Source organism: Leptonychotes weddellii, chromosome 6 (assembly GCF_054177405.1).
Source record: "Leptonychotes weddellii isolate Sample4059 chromosome 6, ASM5417740v2, whole genome shotgun sequence".
Classification (NCBI taxonomy): domain Eukaryota; kingdom Metazoa; phylum Chordata; class Mammalia; order Carnivora; family Phocidae; genus Leptonychotes; species Leptonychotes weddellii.
The window spans coordinates 46,570,010-46,582,899 of NC_138374.1; the positions used below are offsets into that span (position 1 = coordinate 46,570,010).

At 48.1% G+C, this 12,890-nt stretch overlaps 1 protein-coding gene across 1 annotated transcript in view; it reads right to left on the bottom strand.

Annotated features, from left to right (window-relative positions):
* Positions 1-12,890, bottom strand: part of VDAC2 (voltage dependent anion channel 2) — a 328,221-nt gene that overhangs the window by 91,137 nt on the left and 224,194 nt on the right. The window lies entirely within an intron of this gene.

A 12,890-nucleotide genomic window follows, 5' to 3' on the forward strand; every position in this document is an offset into this window, starting at 1 on the left:
CTCAGTACCACTCAGATCTGCTCACTTAGCTTCATCTTTGTTGTGAGTACCCAAGTTCGAGGCACCCTCACCTCTCCCCTGGACCCTGGATCACCAGTAGCAGCCCACTATTAGTCTCTCTGCCTCCAGCCTTGCCCATCCAAGTCTCCACGCAGACATCTTACTAAAATGGAGATCTGATCACATCACTACTCTGCTTACAACCCCCTAAGTACAAACAACTCGATAAAGTATAAAGATGCTTCATTATCTGAGAACCTTCCTGTATCTCTAGCCTTATCTCCTGTAAATCTGTTCCATACACACCATGTAATTAAGAAATGGTAAATTCCCTTGCAGTTTCCAGAATGCACCATGTTCTCTTACCTCTGGTGCTTTGCACATACTTCAGATCGTACGACCTGAATGTACCACCCTCAGCCATTCTCACCGGGGTCTCTATGAGTCTCAGTTTAGCTCTTCTGGACCCTCTAAACCTGAGAGAAGGGCTCATCCTTGGGCTGCCAAAATGTCCATCCACCTTTTGTGATGTTACCCATCACTCTGAATCATAATTTACTGGTGCCTCGTCATTCTCTTTCAAGTGGCTGTCTCTGATCAGGCTACCCATGGTCTCAAGGTTCCCGTGGCTCCCACACTCTGACTATAATCCCGTCCTCAGGTGGAGCTCTGTGGTCATGCGGACCACAACTACATGTTGTCCCCACAGCCACCAGGCCTTCTCTATAGAGGTCACCAGGGGGAGTGAATCATCGCTGGCCCCAGGAGTGGGCCTGCCTCCAGAGGGCCCCACCTCTTCCCCGAGCTCCACCTGCATACTCACCCCTTGGGCACCCCGACACCTTCTTCCCAGCACATCTCATTCTTCTTTGGCCACCTTTGACACTTCCTCCTCACCCCCCCCCCAGCGCTGTCTGGGGCCAGCTCTGCCTTCTGCGCAGAGGGGTCCTTGCCCTTCTCTGCCATCAGGTCTATTTCCAGAGGGCAGGTGCTTTCCCTTTGCACCAACCAAAAAAGGTGCCTCCAGGAGCCTGGGTGGCTCAGTTGGTGAAGCGTCTGCCTTCAGCTCAGGTCATGATCCCAGGGTCCTGGGATTGAGCCCTGCATAGGGCTCCCTGCTGAGCAGGGAGCCTGCTTTGCCCTCTCCCTCTGCCCCACCCCACCCCGCTCCTGCTTACTCTCGCTCTCTAGTGCTCTCTCTCTCTCTCTCAAATAAATAAATTTTTTTTAAAAAGTGCCTTCTTGGAGCAAATCAGCCTTTCAGGCTTATCACTGCTGGGCTTGGTTGAGGAAAAGGTGTCCCTTTCTCCCAAGCAGACGCAGCTCCAAGTTGGGGTGCCCCTCTGAGTGAGTTGAGCACAAGTTGTGCTTAGCCCCCATTCCTCCTTCTGCAATTCATAAACTGCACAAACATAACCTGCCTTGTCTGATCCATAGGGATGAACATGCCCGTTTTATCATTGAACGACCCAAGGCTCAGAGAAGATAAAATGAGGATGGAATGTGCCCCGGGGATGAAGAATCTCTGGGCTCTGGCCTCAAAAGGCCAGTACTGCCCAGCCAGCTTCCTGCTCTCCTCCCTATAGCCCTTGGTCCTAATCCCAGCTGGTTGTCAGCTACCTGAGGTGCTCTCTGAGCCTTTTCCAAAGGGTAAACATACATCCTAGCTGGAGGATTGCAGAAGCGCTGGTGCTGCGGCTCCCAAGCAGGCAGGGCCCCTCTCCAATCTGGGGATGGAAAACTGTTCTCAGGTCATCCTCAGGTTGGTGGCGCCTATTCTCCAGAATAGACAAAGCTAGTCCCTGCTCAACAGACCCATCTGCCCACTCCCAATTCCTGTGGATGCCCCTGTGCCTGACAATTCAGCCCTTGTTGCTATTTCTCGCTCATGCACCGTCAGCGGGACCCAAAATAGTGGTTCCAGCAGTCAGTCTCTAAATCAACATCCAGGTCTATGAGTGTGGGCAGCCTGTCCCTGCTGGCTGGGCTGGGAGTGCCCAGAATCTAGGACAGAGCCACACCCCGGGGCTTGGGTTTCAGCAAGTCACCTTGGAGCTTTGAGGTTTGGGCTCAGAATCTGAGGCTGCAGGGAGAAAAGGGAGGGAAGCCCTGAGGAGGCATGTGGTAGGAAGGCCAAACATTCCCCAGAGCATCTGAGGAAACAGAGGTTGAGCTCGAGATTGGCATCTCCATCGGGAAGACTTCCTGCCTGCCATGCTTGTCCTGGGAAGTCTGCGATGATGCATCTGCTCCCCCTTCTTCTCTAGAACAGCCTCATGATAGAAGTGGGGGTATTATTAAGAGAATGACCTTGGAGCCAGATTACCTGGGTTCAAATCTTACCTCTGCCCTTTAGCTGAGGTGTGTGACCTCAGTGCATCTCTCCATAACCCAGTTTTCTCATCTGTAACGTGAGAGTCATGACAGGATTGTTGTAAGGATTACATGCGGAATATAGGAAGTGCTTTGTGCAACATGTGGAGAGCTCCCCAAAAGGAGAATTGTGATTATTGTCACAGTACATAGTCCATGGGCCCCTGGCTGAAAGTCGGCTGTGTTCTCAGAGTGTTGAACAAATGATTAAAAATGAGCTGACCTAAATGCAACACCGTATTTAGGATTAGATCCTGGAACAGAAGGGTATAAGTAGAAAAACTGGTGAAATCTGAAAAGTTTGTGTTTTAGTTAATAGTGTGACACCAATTTTGATCTCTTTGATAAATAGGTCATGGTTATGTAAGAGGCTAACGTGAGCGGCAGCTGGGTGGTGGGTATACAAGAAATGTCTCTATTAGCTTTATAACTGTAAATATAAAATTATTTCAAAATAAAAAGTTAGAGAAACTTGCTGACAATTATGGACTGCTTTGCATATGCCAAGCACTATGCTAAGTGCTTTAGATACATCATTTTCCCCCCAGTTTTATTTCTTTAGGAAAAAAAACACAAATCAAATATAGCAAAATATTAAGATTTGACCATATTGAGTTGTGGGAATATAGGTGCTTGTTACATCTTTTCTTTTGTATTCTTTTTCTTTCTTTTTTTAAAGATTTATATATTTAGTTGAGAGACAAAGCATGAGAACAGGGCAAAGGGGCAAAGGAAGAGGGAGAGAGAGAGAAAGGATCTCAAGTAGACTCCCCACTGAGCACAGACCCTGATGCAGGGCTTGATCTTATGACCCTGAGATCATGACCTGAGCCGAAACCAAGAGTTGGACACCCAGGTGACTGAGCCACCCAGGTGCCTCTTCTTAAAATATTTCCTAATTTAAAAAGTCAAAAATAAACTATCTTTTAAAATTAGAAATATCCTATTCTATATATTCAGGTTTTGAAACCCATATCAAATGGATTTTAGAAAGAATTCTGAATTTATTTTTTTAAAAGATTTTATTTATCTATTTAATTGACAGAGAGAGAGAGAGAGGGACAGCTAGAGAGGGAACACAAGCAGGGGGAGTGGGAGAGGGAGAAGCAGGCTCTCCACTGAGCAGGGAGCCCGATGCGGGGCTCGATCCCAGGACCCTGGGATCATGACCTCAGCTGAAGGCAGTCGCCCAACCAACTGAGACACCCAGGTGCCCCAGAATTCTGAATTTAAATGGTACCATTATAATGGCTTCAGGCCTAAAATATTCATATGTTATCCTTTTAAAACCTTCAAGAGGCTTTATTATGGATAATTTTGTTTTAAGAAAAAGGTGATTATGACCTGGTTTATAGTATATAGTGTTTAGATGAAATAAGTGTGATCAAAGAGGAGCTAAGTCATTAAGCCAAACTATATATTATTTCATCCCATCCTCACATCCTCACGACCCTATGGGGTAAGTTCCTAACATCACCCCCATTTTATAGATGAGAACATAAGTGTAGAGAGGTTAGGCCAGAGAGCCCCTAACTTTAACTGAGAGTTTATTATGTACCAGGGCCCTAGTCAGGGTAGGCTAATGGCTCCGACAAGCAAAGTTTATTTCTCCCTCACAACACGGGTTGGTGGGGGCATGGAGGGTAGGGGGAGCAAGGGCGTGGAGAATGTAGAGGCCAGATCTATCATGTCCCCTCCAGTTCTATGAGCAGAACTCAGTCACATGGTCAAACCCAGCTGCAGAGGAGACTGGGAAATGTAGTCCATCAGAGTGCCCAAGAAGAAGAAGAAACTGCGGGTATTGGTGATCATGAATAGGCTTTTATGCAGCAGTTGTTGATGAGACATATGTAATTATTTAATTCTCATTGGCCATAAGAGGTTGATACTATTGCCTTATTCCCATCTTACGGTTGTGAAAACTGAGACTCAAAGAGTTTAAGTAAGCTTTCTCTCTTTTTTTTTTTTTTTAAAGATTTTATTTATTTATTTGACAGAGAGAGACACAGCAAGAGAGGGAACACAAGCAGGGGGAGTGGGAGAGGGAGAAGCAGGCTTCCCACCGAGCAGGGAGCCCGATGCGGGGCTTGATCCCAGGACCCTGTGATCACCACCTGAGCCGAAGGCAGACGCCCAACAACTGAGCCACCCAGGCACCCCCCCTTTTTCTTCTTTTTTTTAAAGATTTTATTTATCTGTTTGACAGAGAGAGACACAGTGAGAGAGGGAACACAAGCAGGGGGAGTGGGAGAGGGAGAAGCAGGCTTCCCGCCGAGCAGGGAGCCTGATGCGGCACTCGATCCTGGGACTCCAGGATCATGACCTGAGCCTAAGGCAGACGCTTAACGACTGAGCCACCCAGGCGCCCTAAGTAAGCTTTCTCAAGGTCACTTAGCTAGTAGTGGTAGAATCATAACACACTTCCTGAACCTTCTTCATTCTGGGTTGGCCTTAGTTACTTGCTTGCCAATAGAATTTGGAGCAGAAGTGGCATTCTGGGACTTCCGAAGCTAGTCAGAAGATGTCTTATAATTTCTGCCTGGGTCCCTGGGAACACTCTGGGAGCCCTGAACCACCATACACGAAGTCCTACTGCCCTAAGACCACCATGCTAGAGAGGCCATGAGTCAACAAACTGGTCAACAGTCTCAGCTGAGTCTAGCCCTCCAGCCTCCCTTCCAAGGCAACTAGAGATTTAAATGAATCCATCTTGGACTCTCCAGACCAACATGTCTGGCAGCTAAGTACCACTGAGTGACCTCCATCAATGCCACATGAAACAGAATAGTCCATCTAAGCCTGCCTGAATTAAGGACCCATAAAATCATGTGATATAAGGAAATGCTAAATTTTGGGTTAGGTAGTTTATTATGTATGAATCCATAACCAACACAGCAGCAGAGCCAGGTCTGACCGAAAGCCCTGGTTTTCAAACACCCATGTAGCCTCCGGAGGAATGGGTGAATGAGGAAGGGACAGAGCAGCCACATCTGTCCACTCCACTGCTGACAGAGTGCATGAAGATGAGCTCCCACATCTCCAGAGGAATACGGAGGACAATAGCGCCCTGGCTTATATCTGCTCAGAGCCCCACTCCAGATTGGAAGGTAGGGGCTCCAGGGCAGTATTGGTGGCAAAGACCCTGAGGTGGGCAGGGTGGAGAGGCTGCCAGAAAGGGCATATCCCCCTCCTCACCTCTCTCTGTTCTAAGCTCCAACCAGTCGACCTTCCAGGCCAAGACTCCCGCTGAGCAGTCCGAGACTTCCTGGCTACCAGGGGCCCCTGTGGATCTGCTGGCCTCCAGCTCCCTGGTCTTGACAGCTGCCTCCTCCATTGCCTCCCCCATGGGGGGTGGAGGGTGGGGGTGGGGAGGGCAGCCCCAGTATGGGCTCTACAGCCACTGGGGCCTTGGGAAAATACCCACCCCGTCCCTACCCAGGTACTGCCCTCCGGCCAGCTCGCAGGGAGGAGGGACTAGCTCCCAGTACTCTCACTTTCCTCAGCTCACTCTGCTCTTCCCAGCTTATTCCCCCAGACTTCTGCATTAACGTCCTCATCCATGCCTCCTGAGCCATTTGATGGCTGGTCAGCCTGGTCCTCTCTCCTGGGGGGCTGTTCGAATTTCCCCTCCTCTGAGGTTTCCTACACCCCAGCTGCTACTTTAGAGCCTTTCGTCAGCCCATCTGTGTGTCCTCCCTCCCTCAAAACCCTTCCCTTTTCACACCCCTGTACAGGTATTCGGGCTTGGCCTCCTATACCCTCTAGGCCTAAAATGGGGCTCCTGGGACCCACAGCTGGGACCCCAGAAGACTAGCTATCAAGCTTCCCAGGACTCTGGCTCAGTGCGGCTGACTGCTAGGGCTGTCCTGACTTTGGGAGTCACTGGGGATGAGGGTTGCTGCTTAGGCTGAGAAAATTCATAAATAATTGAGTCCAGGTTGGTTTTCCCAGGATCATGTGCATGCTTTAAAAGGGGTGCTGGGGAAGGCATTGGTTTTACTGGAATGATGAACTAGCAGACAGGACTACTAAGGGGAAACTTAGGAGAGATGAGGGGATGCTTCTGGTTCCTTTTAGACCACACACCACAGATAAAGACATGCCCTCTGTATCATCCATGCAAGGCCCCCATCAGGCCAATACCAGCATGGATTCCTTGCTCAGGTATTCCTGGTATCACACACTCTCTACCATATGGCTGTGCTGTCCTAGCCATAGATGGTTGCATCAGGATGGGCACCTGGGCACTGACTTCTACTTGCTCCCAATATCCTCACCTTTTGGTAAAGAATCTCAGTTATGAGCTGGCTGGCAATGTACCCAGCTAACATAGAACATCTCCCAACCTCCCTTGCTGGTAAGTGTGGCCACGTGACTACATCCTGGCCAATAAGATATAAGTGGAATTCATGTGCAGAACTCCCGATAAGTCTCTTTAAAGGGGGAACAGGAGTGCCCTTTGATTTCTCCTCTTCACGGTGCTGCCTGAAGTGGGAAGAGCATTGGCTCATCCTGGACTGCCTCTACTTCCACATTTCCTTTACAAAAGAAAGAAATGCTTGTCCTGTTGAAGCCACTATTTTTCAAGTCTCTGTTACTTGCAGCCAAACCTGGCCTTAACTGTTAAAGCTCCTGACCCACAGGGAGCCAGAGGTCTGTGGGGTGGGCTAATGTGGGAGGCTGCCCCCAGTGGGTTCTCCTTCCTGGACAAGACTGCCGACCCAATGAGGTCCTCTCCTTTGGAGAGCTTGAGTGTGAGACAGTAGCAGGAGGGGTGGGGAGCAACCCCAAGAGAAGTCAGGAAGCAGAAGCCATAAGGCAGCGGAGTCTCAAAGTAGAGAAGCAGAGGGAGTCACTGGTAGCTACAAGAATATCAGAAGCCAAGCGGGGCAAAGCCAAGGCCACTGAAAGCCAGAGCCATGGGATGAGGAGCAGCTTCCACTTGATGAGACCCCATGTTAACCTGGTCACCAGAGTCATGGTATAGCCTGGGGGACATTCCCATTCTTCAGGAGATCCTTGTTTTCAAGTGTGTTCTTTCAATGAATCTCTGAGGTCACTCGATTCTGAATCTATCTTTTGGCCTGAAAGAACCTCATCTATTCATGTCATGAACTTTAATCAGACCATAGGCACGGCCGGACAAGGATGAGTCCTTCTGGCAGGACAATGGGTCAGTGGATTCAGGACTGTCCCAGAAATGACCACCACAGAGGTGCCCGGCCACACCTACCTCACTCTCAATCCAGCTTTGTCCCTTCTGAGAGGTAGCTGTGTGTCTAGCCACAGAGACAGTAACATATATCACTACCACCACCAAGCTGAGCTGCCTGGGGTGGGAAGGGAGTGACAGGAAGAACAGGCACCTTGGATATACATGGACTTGGGTTTTCACTCAGACTCTGTCCTTTAACCACCTATGTGAGCCTGAGCAGGTAGCTGACCCCTCTGAACCTCACATTTCTCAAGTGTAAAAATGGGAAGGATAAGAGCATCACACAGGTCTGTGTGAGGATGAAAACCAGCACCTAGAACATAGTAGGTGCTCAACAAAAGCTTGAGTTTCTTTCCTTCCAGGGGGTTGGGAAAGAAGATCTGGATCTCTAACTTTCCTGAATGGGGAGGGTGAGAAGGCTGCTCACACAGACCCCAAGAGACACGTAGTCTTTTCCTGAAGCTTCTCAGAACAGCAATGGGGCGCAATATGATGGTCACACCCAGCCTGTTTCTAAAAGGCCATCATCTGGATTTACTTTCGCATTCTTTAAAATAAATGCGTATGATTTATAAACGTTTGCCAAGCAGTTTTACATACATAACAGGCTCTGCATTCTATTACAGGTTTCTTAAGTATGGTTGTAAACTTACATTAGGATATTAGGCTGTAATGACAAATGCAGCCCTCTTACATAAAACCCCAATTCTCCAAACAGTAGAATATTTGCTTAATGAAGAGAGTTTTACAGGCTCTCCGGACTCCCGGCTCATCTTTATTCCGGTCTTTAATTTAGAGAAAAAGAGAGAAAAATTAAATGTCACACACACACACATGCACGTACCTCCTCATTTTTTCAACAAAAACTCTGTTGTGGTCTGGCCAAAGTCTATGAGTATTCATGCACACAAACAAACACACACACATATACACACACACGTGTGTACACACACACACACATTTCTGAAGGAGGCTTATGAGAAAAATCTGGAATGTCCTGGAATTTTGCTTCTTTTCAATTACAGCTCAATAAAAATGTCCTCATAAAAATTCTAGGTAAGCAATCACTTAGCCAGCAGGATGGGGCTGCCCACATCCCAGGGAGCCTGCCTGGTGAGATTGGGGGGTGAAGGACAGGAAGCCAAAGGTGGCCCCTTCACCATCCCTTGCCCCCCATTCTCATACACACATACCACGCACACAGTGAATTCCTCTAAGGAACCAGAAACAGCCTATGCTAGGGAGGAGGTGGAGTGAAGCTTTCTTTCTGAAAACCCTGTAAGTCTGTCCAGCCAAGAGACCAGCAGGGACTAAGCCTTATTTGAGGCATAATATTTTGAAAATTATATGGCTGTGTTTTTCATTGCTCTCTGCCATAGCCAAGTTCCCTAGAAGTAGAAGTATCAGAGAAAATATAGGACACCAGTTAGATTTGAATTTCAGATAACCAACAATTTTTTAGTATAAATATGTCCTAAATATTGCAGAGAACATACTTATGCTAAAAATTTACTTATACATCAGTCAACCCTACCTGGAAGTCATTTTGTCAGTATGGCCCCAGAGAAATGGGAAAGGAAGGCCAAATCCCGTAACAGGAGGCTCAGAGGATGTTCTGGTACGAAAGGAAAAGCAAGTGGATGGTTGAAGAAGAAGACCGAGGAAGGGGAGCTGGTGGTGAGGCCTACAGATGGTAACCTCCATTGTGTAAGATAGTGTCCCAGGGACAAAGTGAAAAGTGGGGCACTTTACTCTTTACCCACTTAGGCATCTGGAAGGAAATCATGTCCAACATCAGTAGCAGCCAAGCTCAAGGGGCTGCACACCATCCAGACCCCCTGCCCACCTTGCCTCTTGCAGTAAACCCTGAGGTACATCCATAATCCCTGTTGGGGAAGAGAGAATTCTGAGGGCTTGAGCTTTTAACTGGGAAGAGACTGAGATTTTATTATTTAGCAAATGAAGTGTCCTGAATTCCCAGCAGGCTGGGCCGTAGGGCTTGTGGGGGAGATTAGATGAGCTAATGGAAAATAAAGGTGCCTCCCTTTCTTTGTACATCCCAGTGAAAGGAAGAGCAGCAACATGAGGGCAGTGACATGATATGTCTTGTTGTCACTTTTCCCTCAGTTTCTAAACACCACCTAGCACACAGTAGGTGCTATATGGGGACGGGCAGAGCAAGTGAATTTTCAACCCACTGTAACCCAGATTCACTGCAGTGATGAGGGTCTCTCTGGGTCTGGGCTGTCCTCTCTCCCCAAGTCTGGCCTCAGGGACACTCTGAGACCATGTGCACAGATACCAAAGGAGTCAGCTGCTTAGTAAAACATGAACTCCTTTCCTAACTCAATCCATCAGCACCTTGTGCAGGGATAAGTTACATCATCAGGGTCAGAAAGCCTTTATGGAAACAGCAACAATACTAGTTCTATGTTAGGGCCTGTGTTAAACACCTTATATGACTCATTTATTCCTGAACACGAAAACCCCTCAAAGTCAAAGTTATGAGGTGATCCTTTATAATCTACCATCAAAACACATCTAGAGTGTGACTCCCTTCTCACACGCTGCTCCTACCATCCTTTTTTCTTTTTTTTTAAGATTTTTATTTATTTATTTGATAGAGAGAGACGCAGCAAGAGAGGGACACAAGCAGGGGGAGTGGGAGAGGGAGAAGCAGGCTTCCCGCGGAGCAGGGAGCCCGATGTGGGGCTCGATCCCAGGACCCTGGGGTCATGACCCGAGCCGAAAGCAGATGCTTAACAACTGAGCCACCCAGGTGCCCCTGCCCCTACCACCCTTGACCAAACCACTGGCATCTCTTGCCTGAACTACCAGAATGGCCCCTCACTGGTTCACCTTTTGTTCCATTCCATTCCCCACATACCAGTCAAAATGTTCTTAAAAATGTAAATTCGATCATGTAAGCATCCTCCCTAGAATAAAATCCAAACTCCTTTAGGTAAACATGGCTGTAGGACCCTGCGGTCAGAGGCGCTCTCAGCTGCTCACACTCTCCCACTCACTCCCCATAGGGCAACCACACTGGCCTTCGAATGCGTTAGAGCGGGTCACTGCAACACACATGCCAAACTGCATTGGCAAGAATGGACAGCTGTCTGTCTCTCTCTGACGTCACTGTACAGAGGTAGGTGGGCAGTCCAGACAGACAAGGGGACTTGGCCTCAAGAGGTCACAGAAGGACCCAGGTTCCTGCCACCTCATTGCTCTGTCATCCTTGAGAGTGTTGTCCTCGTCTGCTGGGTTGAACGCCTCTGTATTCTATGGCTTCCTAGGTGCTTCAGCTTATTTGTTCCCTTAACCCTGCTCACACTCCACACATAATCCCTTCGTTAACATCTTTTCATGGAAACCATCCCCGATGAATTCTGTCCTTTGTTGGACCCCCGACTGATCAGGTTACACAAGGCATCAAAGTCAATCCCTTCCTAAAACTGAACTCACACTAGCCGATAGGATTGGCTCAAGGGACCTGTCATGACTAAACTATTATGGGTTGGCTAATGCCTGTCATCGAACAAAAATGTCCCTGACAGTATGAGGTAATATTACTCTCAGGGCAACAAGTATTTACTACTGGGTTCACGGATGACCACCATATGATCACGTGACACTCCCATCCAGCCTTCTTCCCCCAAAGTGCCAAAGTTGGTCCTCTCTGAGCATTTTTACTGGGTCTCCCGGCTCTCCTTGGCCCTTGTGCACCCCATCACAGCCCGCACTCCCTGAGCTGCCAGAGTTCGCTGGGAGCTCTGCTTCTCTACTGGATAGTGAATTCACCCCAGGCAGGGCCTGATTTCCAGCCTCCCTGTTCTGCCACCTGCTTCTAGAACAAAGTCTGGACACAGAGTAGGGTGTCACCTCAGTCAATGTCTACTAAATCCACAGGAAGATTTCGGCTCCCAACAGTTTGTTAATTCCATTCTTTTTGAGGACTTCTTCATCCATCCAGTGAGCACTAACACAATTAACCAGAGTTGAAGGAGAAGGAGAAAAGGAACAGCAATGACTAGTATGTATTGGTTGCTTCTTCCAAGCCAAGAGCTTTACTAGCATTATCTTATTTAATCTGCACAATAACCCTATAGGTAAGGTCCTGTTATGATTTCCAATGCACAGGCTCAGAGAAGTTAGGGGACTTGCACCAGCTCAGAGCTAAGTGGCAGGGGCAGGATTTGAACCCAAGTCCTCCTGTTTTGAAAGCACACACCCTTCCCTCTTCTGTTCTCCGGCCTCCACACACGAGTAACCACACTGTCAAATCTCATTAGTGTCACTTTGATGCACTAACAGGCCGTGAAGAGGAAACTGCCATCTATCTGGGAAATAAACAAGCCCTGACATGAAGACAGAGGTGCTAATAGAGACACAATTTACCCATTTGCCGAGGTCACTGGCAGACTTGAGCAGGGCTCAAATAGCATTTAGCCTCCTGGGAAAGGGAGGAGTTTGGGGGACCCCTGCCGTGGGTCCTAAGGGCTCCAGAGCCCCCCAGCAGGAGGCTGGCAGTGGACACTCCCAGTGTTTTGACAGCCAGGGAAACAAACAGAGGTATCGATTTCAGAGACACATCCTCGGCCCTTGGACCTTCTCTCCAAATACAACGTCCTCGCATCGCTTGGCTATCAGAGTCAAGAGTGACAGCTTCACAACAGATGTGGCATGGCCAGCCGCCAGCAAACTCTGGGCAAGCCACAGAAACCTCTAGGGCACCCACAGCACAGGCTTTGGGAACTGGGGACAACTCATGCTGGGAGGAGGGAAGGTCTGTGGTCCTCCAACGGGAAGGAGGCAGGCCAGCCCTGGGCAGAGGGACAAATGGAAGTCCCCATTCCATATTCCCATCCCCACACTGACACGGCTCATCATCAGTGATCCCGACCTGGGCCGTCTAGTATGCAAGCCATCAGCCCCACGGGGCTATTGAGCACTTGAAATATGGCCAGTCCAAATCGAGGCATGCTGTCAGTGTAAAATACAGATTTCAAAGGCTTCGTCTGGAAAAAAGAATGTCAGATAGCTCGATGATTTTTCATATTGATTGCATGTTGAAATGATAATACGTGGGGTGTAGTCAGTTAAAGAAAATATTTTATTAAAATTAATTTCACCTGTTTCTTTTTACTCTTTAATGTGGCTACTAGAAAATTTTGAATTGCATACATGGCTCGCGTTATATTTCTGTTGGAGCACACTGATCTGAAGGATCAAAAATAAAATGCAATCGAATTTAAAGTGAACAAATGTAAATATTTTTATCAAAATGTAAAGTAAGTGAAAA